This window comes from Pectinophora gossypiella, chromosome Z (genome assembly GCF_024362695.1).
Source record: "Pectinophora gossypiella chromosome Z, ilPecGoss1.1, whole genome shotgun sequence".
Classification (NCBI taxonomy): Eukaryota; Metazoa; Arthropoda; class Insecta; order Lepidoptera; family Gelechiidae; genus Pectinophora; species Pectinophora gossypiella.
Genome location: NC_065433.1, coordinates 705165 through 718285, shown reverse-complemented (window position 1 = coordinate 718285; position 13121 = coordinate 705165). Strand labels below are relative to the sequence as shown.

General features: G+C 39.7%; 1 protein-coding gene across 1 annotated transcript in view; it reads right to left on the bottom strand.

Annotated features, from left to right (window-relative positions):
* LOC126380086 (calpain-C) overlaps positions 1-13121 on the bottom strand; it is a 56517-nt gene extending 43396 nt beyond the window's left edge. The window contains exon 1 of the mRNA XM_050029307.1: positions 13023-13121. The gene's annotated coding sequence lies outside the window, so the exon portion shown is untranslated. The remainder of the gene's footprint in view (positions 1-13022) is intronic.

The window sequence follows — 13121 nt, the reverse complement described above, 5'->3', positions numbered from 1 at the left end:
GCATATGTATGTATGTCTATTATATACGTAATACTTATTAAAAAAACAAGTAAAATATATATTGCTTTTTTTATATTGTTGCATATCTGTCGTAAGTCAGCCGGAAGAAATCTCTTTGTTTAGAGATAAGCTTTGAGCTCTAACATAGTCCTGACGACAACTGAAGTCAACGCGGGCGAAGTCTCGGGCAACATCATCGCAGGTGTCATCTCCGCTTACGTATCCTGAAGATTTGACAATTCCGCTTGTTTACAAAAGCGACTGCCTGTCTGGCCTTCCAAACCGAAGGGAAAATCAGCGCTAGGATACCTCCGAACCGAATAAATATAAAATTACAATAACTTAATATATTAATTTATCTCAAGTGCAGTTTTCACTAACACAGTTACGTGGTGAGCCGTATTGCCGTTTATGGACCATTGTAGAGAGTCTAACAGAAAGCCCGGTGAGGTATGGGTTCTGACTACCCCAATTTATAATAAACGTTTCTTTCTTTCTTTCATTTGGGATATAATCGTGACATTATACATATTATGTTAACTATCAACATTTCGCTCGCTATTCAGGCGGAATGCAAAATGGCCGATTTAATGACAGTTCGCTTTGGTATTGTTGGTGACCGCCTGGTGACGCAAGCGGTCAAATGGTCAGTTACCATCAGCTGGTCAATTTACGACCATAACCTCTAGACGATTTGGTGTGTATTGGAATGATTGTCGAGACAAGAAAGGCTATTGACCGGGTATTAGCAATTCGGTCAGTGATGGTAAACCTGTACGCGACAAAAATAAAACCGGCTATAAATAACAATAATGTTATGTTTTATTCTATTACTTACATGTTTTCTTAAGCCGTTGGTTCCGGTTACTACCTACTGATGCAAGTTAGTAGTCGTTACGTGAGCCATGTCAGGGGCCTTTGGCGGCTCAATAGTAACCCTGACACCAGAGTTGATGGGGTTGGTAATCCACCTCACAACCCACGCGATAGAAGAAGACATGTTTTCTTTTACTATATTATATCTTGTATGTATTCTATTAGGTAAGTACGTTAATTCCACGTGGAATTTAATAAATGTAGTAAAGTAACGATTGTACCTAAAAATTTACAATTTAATTTTAATTATGATTGACATAGTTGTAACGATTTCTTGTATCTTCTAGATCTAGAATTATATAACAATTTCCTGCTCTATTTCTTAGGATAAGTTTTTTAGCAAATATTGGTGATCATCCGAGGTTGACCACCTCTGCAGAGATGACTTAGTCTATTCGTTTGAACTTTGCATAGCTACTGATTTCAAATGAATAAGGAGTCTAGTTAACACAACAACATTACAGTCAATTACACATTGCGATGGCTTGGGGGTTCAAAAGATCATATTGAAGCAATTCATCTAAACAAGCAGTATTGCTATTTGACACTTGCTGACTTTGCACACTTACTTTTGTACGCGTAAATGTCAAATTGCAATATTGCTTTTTAGATGAATTGCTTCAATGTGGCCTCTTTAAAACCGCTGGTAATCTGTCATCACACTTCAATTAATTGCAAGCGCTGCTGCAAGTATGCGGGTACCTTTTGCCACTGCCGACGCGTATAGGGACAACATGGCCTTTAGATCGCGTGCCGAACGCTCTAAGCACCGGCCCACAGAGGCTAAACAACACAAATCAATTCGCGTACGTAATCCATAATGGGTTGCGCAGACCATAAGTAAACAAACAGAACAGCCACTGTTGATACAAAGTTTTAAAATAAATTTGAAAGACCTTCCATCTAGGGAATGCAAACCCGATCTCACGAGATCTCGTCTATTTTTTCGGGATCAATCCCGAAGCATCATATGACGGATCCCATTCGAGATCCAAAGAAAACTTAATTATTTAGTTAGTAATATTGAAGAATAAAAGGTTTTATTTTAATTAACCTTACTATCTTACAAACAAGCACTTTTCATCGTTTTCAGCCATCCTAAGTTTACATTTTTATTATGAACTAGACCTCGCGGATTGTCGCGGGGTTGATATTTAAAATCCCGCGGGATCTCGAATTTGAGATCTCGAGTCGGGATGCATTCCCTACTTCCATCATGCTACAAAGGACATAATCCCTCTGTCGGAGTTTATGACATGCTCGGGAAGAGAAGCAGTTGACCGCGTTCTATGTTTTTATTCGCTCCCAAAACAGCATAGAACTAAAGTTACAGGGGTTATAGGGGCCCTTAAGTGAATTATAGTAAAATCTCGGATGTCAGTCACTACTTGGGCGGGCAAAAGCGGTCCCCCTACTTGCCGTGTTATTGTCGCATTGCATGTAAGTACTTTTATTTTCCGTATTGTCACCAGTTGAAGTCAATTTTCAACTCGAGTGCGTCGACGAGCGTATCAATGTCACTGCTCATGAAAATTCATAGTTTGCTAGGGTTGCCTATACTTTTTTTTTACTAAGTACTTACTTAAATCTAATATTATCCTTCGGTTGATTGAGGGGAGGCCTTTGCCCAACAGTGGGACGTATATGGGCTGTTTATGTATGTATGTATTTAAGAAATCTAAACTCTAACGCCTTCATAATTAAAACTTCTAATTACCGCGTTAATCCGGGACATGAGACTCCTGATATTTCATCACCGTTGCAAGAAATTGGAGTGGAGTAGGTGGATATCTCTGATTAACGCGGTAAAGTCCCGGTATTATGTGTGTTTTAATTATGATAAATACCTTCGTAAACCTCAAACAAAGTATCTAAAGTCTTTGTTGCATTTTGGGTGATTCGGAGGTAAAATTAAATCAGCGATAAATGTCAATTTCTATGCCCCTGACAATATGTAAGTGCTCCCCCTTACTCTTTAGCAGCTTATCGCCAATTAGACTAAAGTAAAACCCAGAGGGGGTGAGGCAAATCTAGCTCGACGTCTGATACGAATTAGTGCGGGGGGAGAGTTATTCATTATTCTATGGAACTAGGCTGTATACTATATCCTGTCCTGCTGTTATTTTGACCAAGCTACATTTTTGATATCTTCTCTTCTTATCGTGTGGGTTGTGAAGTGGAATACCAGCCTCATCAACCCTGGTGTCTGGTGTGTTTTTGATATGATAGCATGATATTAGTTAGGATAGTACGGGTGGCAACCCCATCATCACCGCAGGCGCTGCGCCGGCGCAGCCCGCAAGTGGGGCAGCCGACTTGCTCAGCTCTCGACTCCGCACTGAGGCGTGGAAACCAAGATTACTGTGTGGACTTAGCTGAGAGATGCAAGCGATTTAAAACTACCTCGCGAATCTTCATAACACCCAGTGGTGACATTGAATCGCCATAACACTAGCGAAACGATAAGTGGTGGTAAGTCCCAATGTCTTTTTAATATCTTTTATAGGCAAAAAGATAACACTACTTACCTACATCTCGACAGATAACAGATTTGAAGGAGATGACCCCTGCCATCACTAATTCAGTGCGCTCTTTGGTTTAGATTTAGGTAAAATGTTCACAACCAGGTGAACAGTTTTGCATTTATACTAATTTCTTATTTGTCCTATTGGTTTTGTACATTGGCGCCGAGTGCCATCCAAGTAGTCTTCGGTAGCTCGTGAGTGAATAAAAAGACATATCCGTTCAACTGAGCTTAATAGGTACATCTCATTTTTTTGACGTGGCTTGGGCGATTCTCACACTGCCCCGCATGATGCAGCGTAGCGCGTGGATGCGTGTTCTTCTGTTAACTACTTGGCCGGACAAAAAATGTATCTCTATTCCAAATCAAAATATAAAAAAATATAAAAAAAAACAAACAAAACTCAAAACCAAAACAAAAAAAAACTCTCTATTCAAAATATATTTCTATTCTCTATTTTCTTTTTTCTATTTTCTTTTGATCAAAGAGATTATATATCTCTCTTATATAATCTGTGCATCGCTACATCCAAGTGCCACAAGATACTTGCACACGTTACCCGCTTTCTCTCATGATTTGCAAGCAGCGAAATGTGCTAAACTCAAACTACCGGATGTACGCGTGTTTGTGTTTTTATATCTTTTTTTTTTTTATTTCAACTTCACTGTTCACGTCAAACCACATTGTCTGTTACCGATAGTGTCTGTGAACTTTTGTCCGTCGGAGAGCATTTTTTTTACATCATTTGTACCAGTGTAGTAAGACCACGGTAACATGATCATTTACTAACATACGGATACCTGGAAATACATAAAGCTGCCTCAGGTACATGCTCTATAAATAAAACAACCATTGAATAATAAATAATAAGTATATTGGTTACTTACTCTAAATTTCCAAAACGCACACGTGCCCAAACACAAGTGTGCACGTGTTCAAAATGGTACGTCTGCCTTCGATGCGTGCTCGAATCAAAAAGAACCCCAATGAAAGACAAACACGCCTTTTTATACCCTTTCTCCTAGTGTTGCCATATGAAGGCAACACAAATTCGCACAAAATTACAGAAAACCTAACATTCGACCATCCTGACGTCGTGCATGTCCTCATGCACGTAGACAAAACGTCCAATGTTCAAACCTAACATTCGGCGGGCCAAGTGATTCCACACTCATCGAGAACAGTTACAAAGCTTCACTTAAAATCTAAAAGTACAACGACATATAATCACATTTACGGAGTGAAATATCAGCTCTTCTTTCTAATCATAATATAAAGCTATTCAAGTTGTCAATAGTTCGCAAACCCTTCCTTCTCACGAACCATTGCAAAGCAATTGAGTGTGAACCTTCTTTCTCACACTTGTAATTATCGTATACAAACCTTCTTTCTTATATACGATAATTAAAATAATCATAATATAAAGCTACTCAAGTTGTCAATAGTTCGCAAACCCTTCCTTCTCACGAACTATTGCAAAACAATTGAGTGTGAACCTTCTTTCTCACACTTGTAACTATCGTATACAAACCTTTCCTTCTTATATACGATAATTAAAATAATCATAATATTACAAAGCTATTCAAGTTGGCAATAGTTCGCAAACCTTTCTTTCTCACGAACTATTGCAAAGCAATTGAGTGTGAACCTTCTTTCTCACACTTGTAACTATCGTATACAAACCCTTCCTTCTTATATACGATAATTAAAATAATCATAATATTATAAAGCTATTCAAGTTGGCAATAGTTCGCAAACCCTTCTTTCTCACGAACTATTGCAAAGCAATTGAGTGTGAACCTTCTTTCTCACACTTGTAACTATCGTATACAAACCCTTCCTTCTTATATACGATAATTAAAATAATCATAATATTATAAAGCTATTCAAGTTGGCAATAGTTCGCAAACCCTTCTTTCTCACGAACTATTGCAAAGCAATTGAGTGTGAACCTTCTTTCTCACACTTGTAACTATCGTATACAAACCCTTCCTTCTTATATACGATAATTAAAATAATTGTGAACCCTCCTCACAAAATTGAAAGTCACCTTAACTAAATAGCTATGAGCCCTCCTTCTCAAGCTATTACTAAATACACATCTTACAGTTTCATCCAACAAACAGTACCTCTACTTACTTTCTTTTGATTATATATAATAATGACACAATCAGTCATCTTCATCACTACTTTCTTTATCATCATTAACGTGAATCCAGGGTGACATTCGATTTGTTAAATGAAGTAGTCATCAATCCCAACAAATTCAAACTCAAAAATATGTTTATTCAGTAGGTAACATTGTTACACTTTGAATCGTCAATTTTTACATCTTTAAGGGAGTCCCGAACTGACAATAAAGTATGATTTTGCGTTTCGCATACTATTTCGTTCAACATAGGATTAATTTCCGCATCCATCTGAAGTCCAAACATTACCTCAGTCCGTCCCGTTGTCTTCCGACGGGTGTTGTTCATGCCCCATTGGACTCTACCTATCTTGTCATCTAAGACGTTCTTGTCAAAATTAAGATTTTGCGCAGTTAACGACCCTAACATCGTGCGATTACACTGCTCTACTTGTCCATTGGACCTAGGACTTGCAACTGCGTTCAACACGTGTCTAATACCTTTATCCGAGCAAAACGTTTGAACACGTACGAGGTGAAGAAAGTACCGCGGTCGCTAATAATTCGATCTGGGTTTCTGAACGTATAGAAAATATCTTCTAATTCTCGCGTTGTTGTAACTGTTTTTGGTATTTCTGACTGGCCTGATAAATTTAAATTTCGTAAAGGCATCTACGACTACCAATAGGTAAGAGTTTTCCTCTCTTTGATCGCACAAAAAGGTCCAAGGTGATTGATGTACAGGGTGTGAAAAGGCACCTCGACTTTTCGTTTACGTGGAATAGGCCCTCATTTGAATTAGTTTTCTGTTATGTACTTTAACCCATCTGCATCAATATCAGTGGTAAGAAATTCCCGAATGCGACCCAGTTCACTATCACCTAATTGAAGAGTCTACAACCTGTCCCCCTCATTGATTGACATAACCGTTGGGTAAAGACCAGCGTCAATTTCCATTGAACTAAGATCCTCAATTGGGTTCCGAAATAGAAGGTCCACGTGCGACATTTTCGTGCCAGCACGATATTCAAAAAGCAAAAACAGCCACCAGCGGGCAATACGTCTAACCAAATCGCGTTTGGAAAGCATGGAGCGCAACGCACTACAATCGGTCATGATTTTGAAATTCTGACCCAGAAGATAAACCCGAAACTTTTGAGCGAACTTACTATAGCAAGAGTCTCAAGTTTATAAACCTTTTCTCTTCTGGAGATGTCTGGCGACTATAGTACGCTACGGGATGGTAGATGTCGTTTCCATTACGTCGCTGCATCAATATTCCACTGACGCCCACTTCACTGGCGTCAGTGTGCAACTGTGTTTCGGCGGTCGGGTCGTAAATGGCTAAGATTGGCCTATCTATCAGACTACTCTTGAGATCAACAAATGCGGCTTCTTGTTCCTCAGTCCAACACCATTCCACATCCTTCTTGAGCAACTTATTCAACGGATGTGATAAAGACGCGTAATTCCTTATAAATTTTCCGAAAATATTCTACTAGTCCCAGAAATTGGCGGACGGAATGTGGACTGGTGGGACGAGGAACATCAAACACTGACTGTGTCTTTTTGTCTGCCGGCCGCACCCCAGCAGCGCTAATATCATAACCCAAATAGTTAATAATTCTGCTGTAAGAAATTACATTTTGCCAAATTCAGAGTTAGGCTTGCCTTTTCTATCAACTGTAAAGCCCTTTCTTACCTATCCAAACACTCTTCTACATCCTTTTCGTAAGTTAATACGTCATCGATGTAAGCAGTAGCTTCTGAGAACCTAGCGGAAACCAATACCTTATTCATCAGCCTTTGAAATACAGCTGGTTCGTTAGCCAACCCAAACGGCATACGATTAAATTCATATTGGTCGTCAGGGGTGATACAGGAAGTTAAGGGTTTCGATTCTTCTGCAATAGGCACCTGGTAGTATCCAGATGCCAGATCCAAAGTTATAAAGTAGGCCTGCCCCACTAATCGAGCAATCTCGTCTTCAATCACTGCCATCGGGTACCTTATCTTAACTGTCATTGAATTCAGAAACCTATAATCAACACAGAGCCTTTGTTTACCGTCCTTCTTACGAACCAACATAATTGGACTCGCATATTCCGATACAATTTCTCGTACAATCCCCGCATTCATCATCTCACCAACCATTTCTCTTACTTGTTGTCGTTCCTTGTGCGACAATATGGTAAGGCCGGTAAACCACAGGACGCTCAATATTCAATTCAATTTTCATTTCAGTCATATTTGTACATCCCAACCCCTCTAATGATTGCGCGAAGCAATGCCTATATTCGTTCAAAATGTTAAATAGACGTCGTTTATGTGGCTCTTCAAGCGTTTTGCTAAAGTTAACATCTTTAGGCTCTATACCTAAATGCTCGCCTACACATACAAATATGATTGACAATCTGAACTCTATTTACCTTAATATCACCTTCATCAATATAACAAAAGCTGACAGTGGGGTAATATGAACAAAGAGCTGACCTTCCTCTACTTTGTATAACCCGCCGGCTATCGTGAATTCTCGGTTTGGCTTCCCCACGACTCTTCCGCTAAGCCTAACATATCCATTAATCACAACATCAGTACGAGCTCTGATAATCGCCTCTCCACTCAATCTTGCGCATGAAACGGAGACGACCTTTACACTCGCAGTATCACCACTACCACCGTTAGCAAAAGGGAATTCATCATCATAATAAAACCTCAATTAGTTGGCATTCTTGAATACCAGCATCTGCTTCTGTTCGGTGAAGGACTGTTCTACTAATATCGGACAATTGAGAAGATTACTGTCAACCACGTGACACAAGACATCCGCACTAACACCGTCGATGCATAAATTAACCTGTGTCCTGCCCATGGACAAAATAAAATCACTACCAAAACTTTTAGTGGAGTCGGGGGTTGATCACAAGTCTACCCCAAAATCAGTGCCGTTGTTTGTTTTATGAGCGAAACTTCGCTACCGAAATCTATAAACGATATCCTAGAGGTGTCATTTACCCTAACTGTCTTGAAATATTTTAAGTTTGACTTGGAGGTAAGTATGCGCATGATTTTAGGAATGTTACCTAGATTATCACGGCTTTCAAAAAAAAAAAAGGGTTTCCATTTTATGACCGAACCTACGACATCCTGTACATTGGACCAGAGGTTTGGGGCGTTTAAGATACGGGTAACCTTTTTCCCTACAGTTAAAACAAAATAATTTGTAACTTGAATTTTTTTTTTTGAAGTCTTAACTGATTTATCCCTATTGTCATTATTACTTCCCGCTGTGGATTCAGTCGACTACTTTGTTTTATTAAAATGAAAGCGATCGGGCGGCGGTTGGTTCTCCTTATTACTCATCAGAAAATGGAGTTGATCAGGCTGCGTACATCGTAACGCTTATCGCTGGATCTAATTGTCTTGTCACTTAATCCGTGGATAATGCAGTCCACGGCTCGTTTCCCTTCGATGTCACACCGGTTCACGATGGCTAATTCTTCATAATAATAAACCTCTAGCGGTTCACCAAACCTACTCTTTCACCTAAGCGTATCCTCCAGGGATTGGCCATAATCATGTTCAAAAGGAAATGCGTCTAACCACTTTTGCTGCCATTATGCCCAGCTGTACAAAATAGAATTGAAGCTTTCATACCAAACTTTGGCCAACTCCTGCAGTTTCTGCATTGCGAAGTGGATAACGGTTGTTCTCATCCCATCCGTAAACAGTGGCACACTCATTAACTTTCTTTAACCAAGTATCAATCTTTTGACTTTTCGATGAGGGTCCAAATTCGGGTAACATGGTTCATAATACTACTGGAAGGATGTGATGTGGCGACTGCTGTCGGATTAGGTTAAGATCTTAAGTTAACTAATGATTCAACAATATTAAGAGCATCTTTAGATGAAAATGTAGGGCTATCTGACCTTTCTATTCCCTTAGCTGCCGACGAACGTCGCACCTCCTGCCCTTCGCCGCGACGTCGTTGGCTGTGTCGCTCGTTGTGCCGACGCGTGAAGCGACGTCTCTCTCCGGCTGCACTCCCGGCTCTCTCTCCGGCTGCTCTCCCGGCTTGTATCGGCTCGGCTCGGCTGCGCTCCCGGCTTGTATCGGCTCGGCTCGGCTGCGCTCCCGGCTTGTATCGGCTCGGCTCGGCTCGTCTCGGCTCGTCTCGGCTCGGCTCGGCTCGGCTCGGCTCGGCTCGGCTCGTCAGTCGTCTTCGTGGAACGATCTCGTCTTCAAGAGGCATAATCTGGAACTCGAAAACATTGGAACATGTAAATATTCTTCAGATAACCCTATAATATTTTGGAATGTGATGAATATATATATATGTATATATATTTATACAGATATATTTCCAAAGTAAAATATCTCAAAAACGGTGTATCCTGATTAACACATATGGATACTATCCCACTTCTGAAATGTAGTAAGACCACGGTAACATGATCATTTACTAACATACGGATACCTGGAAATACATAAAGCTGCCTCAGGTACATGCTCTATAAATAAAACAACCATTGAATAATAAATAATAAGTATATTGGTTACTTACTCTAAATTTCCAAAACGCACACGTGCCCAAACACAAGTGTGCACGTGTTCAAAATGGTACGTCTGCCTTCGATGCGTGCTCGAATCAAAAAGAACCCCAATGAAAGACAAACACGCCTTTTTATACCCTTTCTCCTAGTGTTGCCATATGAAGGCAACACAAATTCGCACAAAATTACAGAAAACCTAACACCAGTTTCTCTTATGGAAAACGTGTTTATCGTAAGCTATAGTATAAATTACGGTGCACAGGTAAAAATGCAAATCTAACCACTTAATACTTAGTATACAGCGTAAATTGTTATGTTTCTACTTTGTTCGTGCCTGCTTCGATTATCTAGTAGTTTTTTCGTTGTCATTATTTATCCCTTCTTAATTTAAGAGCTGCATAACATAACATAAGATCACGTCTATATGCGAATTGGGATAGTCAGACGTATATCTATTGCAAGATGAACTAAGTACCCACGCGTCACCGAGTTTTCATATGATCTATTATATACTATAATATAAGAGGACGTCTGAAAGTAGCGCCGGCGCCGGTCATTGAGAAATTTAGGAGCAACAGGTCAGCGTGACATGGGCACGTGATGAGGAGGGCTGAAAGGCATATTATAAGAAAAGTGATAAGTGTGAATGTGGATGGACAGGCGTAGGGAACCACCCGAGAAAGTGTGGATGGCTTGCGTAAAGAAATATGAATTACCAACCTCATCAACCCTGGTGTCAGGGTTATTATTGCCGCCAAAGGCCCTTGACATGGCTCATGTAACGATTACTCACTCACATCAGTAAGTAGTAACCGGGACGTGCCTTCCCAAGCACGGATCATCTTAATTTCGGACAATCAGGTGATCAGCCTGTAATGTCCTAACCAAACTAGGGATCACAAAGTGATTTTTGTGATATATCCTCACCGGGATTCGAACACGGGACATCCGGATCGTGAGCTTAACGCTGAATCACTGGACCAGAGAGGCCTTTGTTGCTTCATTGCTTTATTTATCGCCAAGCCAATAGCGTTGATTGGACTTAAACATAGCTGGCGATGAGTGGGTGTGGGTACATTTGTCTACCCCTTCGGGAGTACAGTCATGAGCAATATCATGTACCTACTTTAGAACCCTGTCGTACTATCATATTTGACATTGAATGAGACTTACGGTTTAATTTGTCAAAAATGTTAATGTGACATGGTTTCAAAGTGTATACATATTAGTACACGTGACAGTACACGTGTTATGCTATGTTATGTTGTTATTTTATAATCGTAATGCTCGCGATATGTGTGCAACGTGTTACTGAGGGAACGCGGTGTAATCAATGATATTACTTAATACTACAAAACATCCTTAGCCATAAAACCTTCCGGCCAAATAGTTAATGCCATTTGCGGCAAACCCACAATAAGTCACGTCAAAAATAACAGCAATGACACCGCCAGTTGTACCACCTAATTGATTATAATTGTTTATTTAAATAAGTTCAATATAGAGTTTTCATATTCCCCCTCTTCCTCATTGAGGATGATTTATCCCATGATTCTAAGTGGAATTTCCTGTCGATATTATTTTCAGTTCCATACTTTTGTGACGGAAAATTCCACTTGATGTCATCTCAGAATCATCCCTCGAAGTTTTCTTTACGATGTCATTAACACCTTGCATATTCAATTATGACAATATTTATTATGTGGAGAGCCCTTGCGAGCCTTCAGCGCACCTATTTGTCTGGGCAAGTAGTGTGGGATATCTATGATGATTTTCTAAGGTTTTGTGTCATGTCACAGATGTCACTCGATTATTGTTTCTGTTTCCCAATAAAAATGCGCAAGAGTTCACTGCCGTTGAATTTAATATATTACAAATTGGCGACGAGAAGTAGAGATCGGACCTGTACCCTCTGGTCTAAGGAGAACACCCTCGTCTGCGGGTCTTGTCGCATGTTGTGGTCGGTGTTCAGTCATGAGCAATATAATGTACCCACTTTAATACTCTGTCGCACTAACATATTTGACATTTAGTGAGACTTACTGTTCAATTTGTCAAAAAAGTTAATGTGATATGGTACCAAAGTTTATATATTAATGCTCGTGACCGTTCGTCACAGGACCCCTGAACCCCACGTGTCTCTATACGTTAGGACGTCGGTCCTAACCTCATAAAATATCTACAAACACCAAGTTAAAATGCAAGCGGTTACAGTAGCGATCACTAGCGAATTCTGGTCGTTCTCTTGAACCACTTTCTTAAGGAGAAACTCAGGCGGTTGGTTGTTTGACTCGCCCTTAATTTCTAGTCCTTACGAGTGTAAATAAAGCCACAACGATTTAAATGCCTACTACGTACTTACGTAAACACGCTTGTTGTCATTATTAGAGTGGACAGACAAAATACAGTTTGTTGGTAGAGTACAGTGATAATTTACCAACGTCTAACTTTATAGTTATACTAACATTTTAACCTCTCGCTATTTTGATTACAATGATAGTAATTAGTACACGTAGAAGGTGCATTAGTTACTTTAAGCTATTATCTAATCTATGACGATAGTCTCAGGATACGACAGCAAAATGGAACTTTCTAAAATTTCTAATCGTCCCTGACTCTGTATGAACCGTTTGATTAGAATTCTTAAAATAACTTTAAGTACTCCAAAGCTGGAATAGAACCTGCTTACTTTGGAACAACGACAGCTAGCCGTAAAACATATCCACGACATAGATAAAATACATTCAATAACAATAAAACTTATCCTTCGCAGTGGTTTCTATAAAAAAGATATTATAATCGGAACATTCTAACGCAAACTTGCGCATTGACACTTAACTTATTTTACGCACAGCTTAACTTAACTTGACCCTTATTTCGCTTATCGTTATGCTTAAAGTTACCAAAAAGGGGGAATGTAATGGTATTAGTTACAAACCTTAGTATGTCTAACGCATTGTCCAAAAGTCAGCGCACTGCACAGAACTATCTTTGTGTTAAGTCAACTCGCGCGCACACAACTCGCGGCCATACTGGT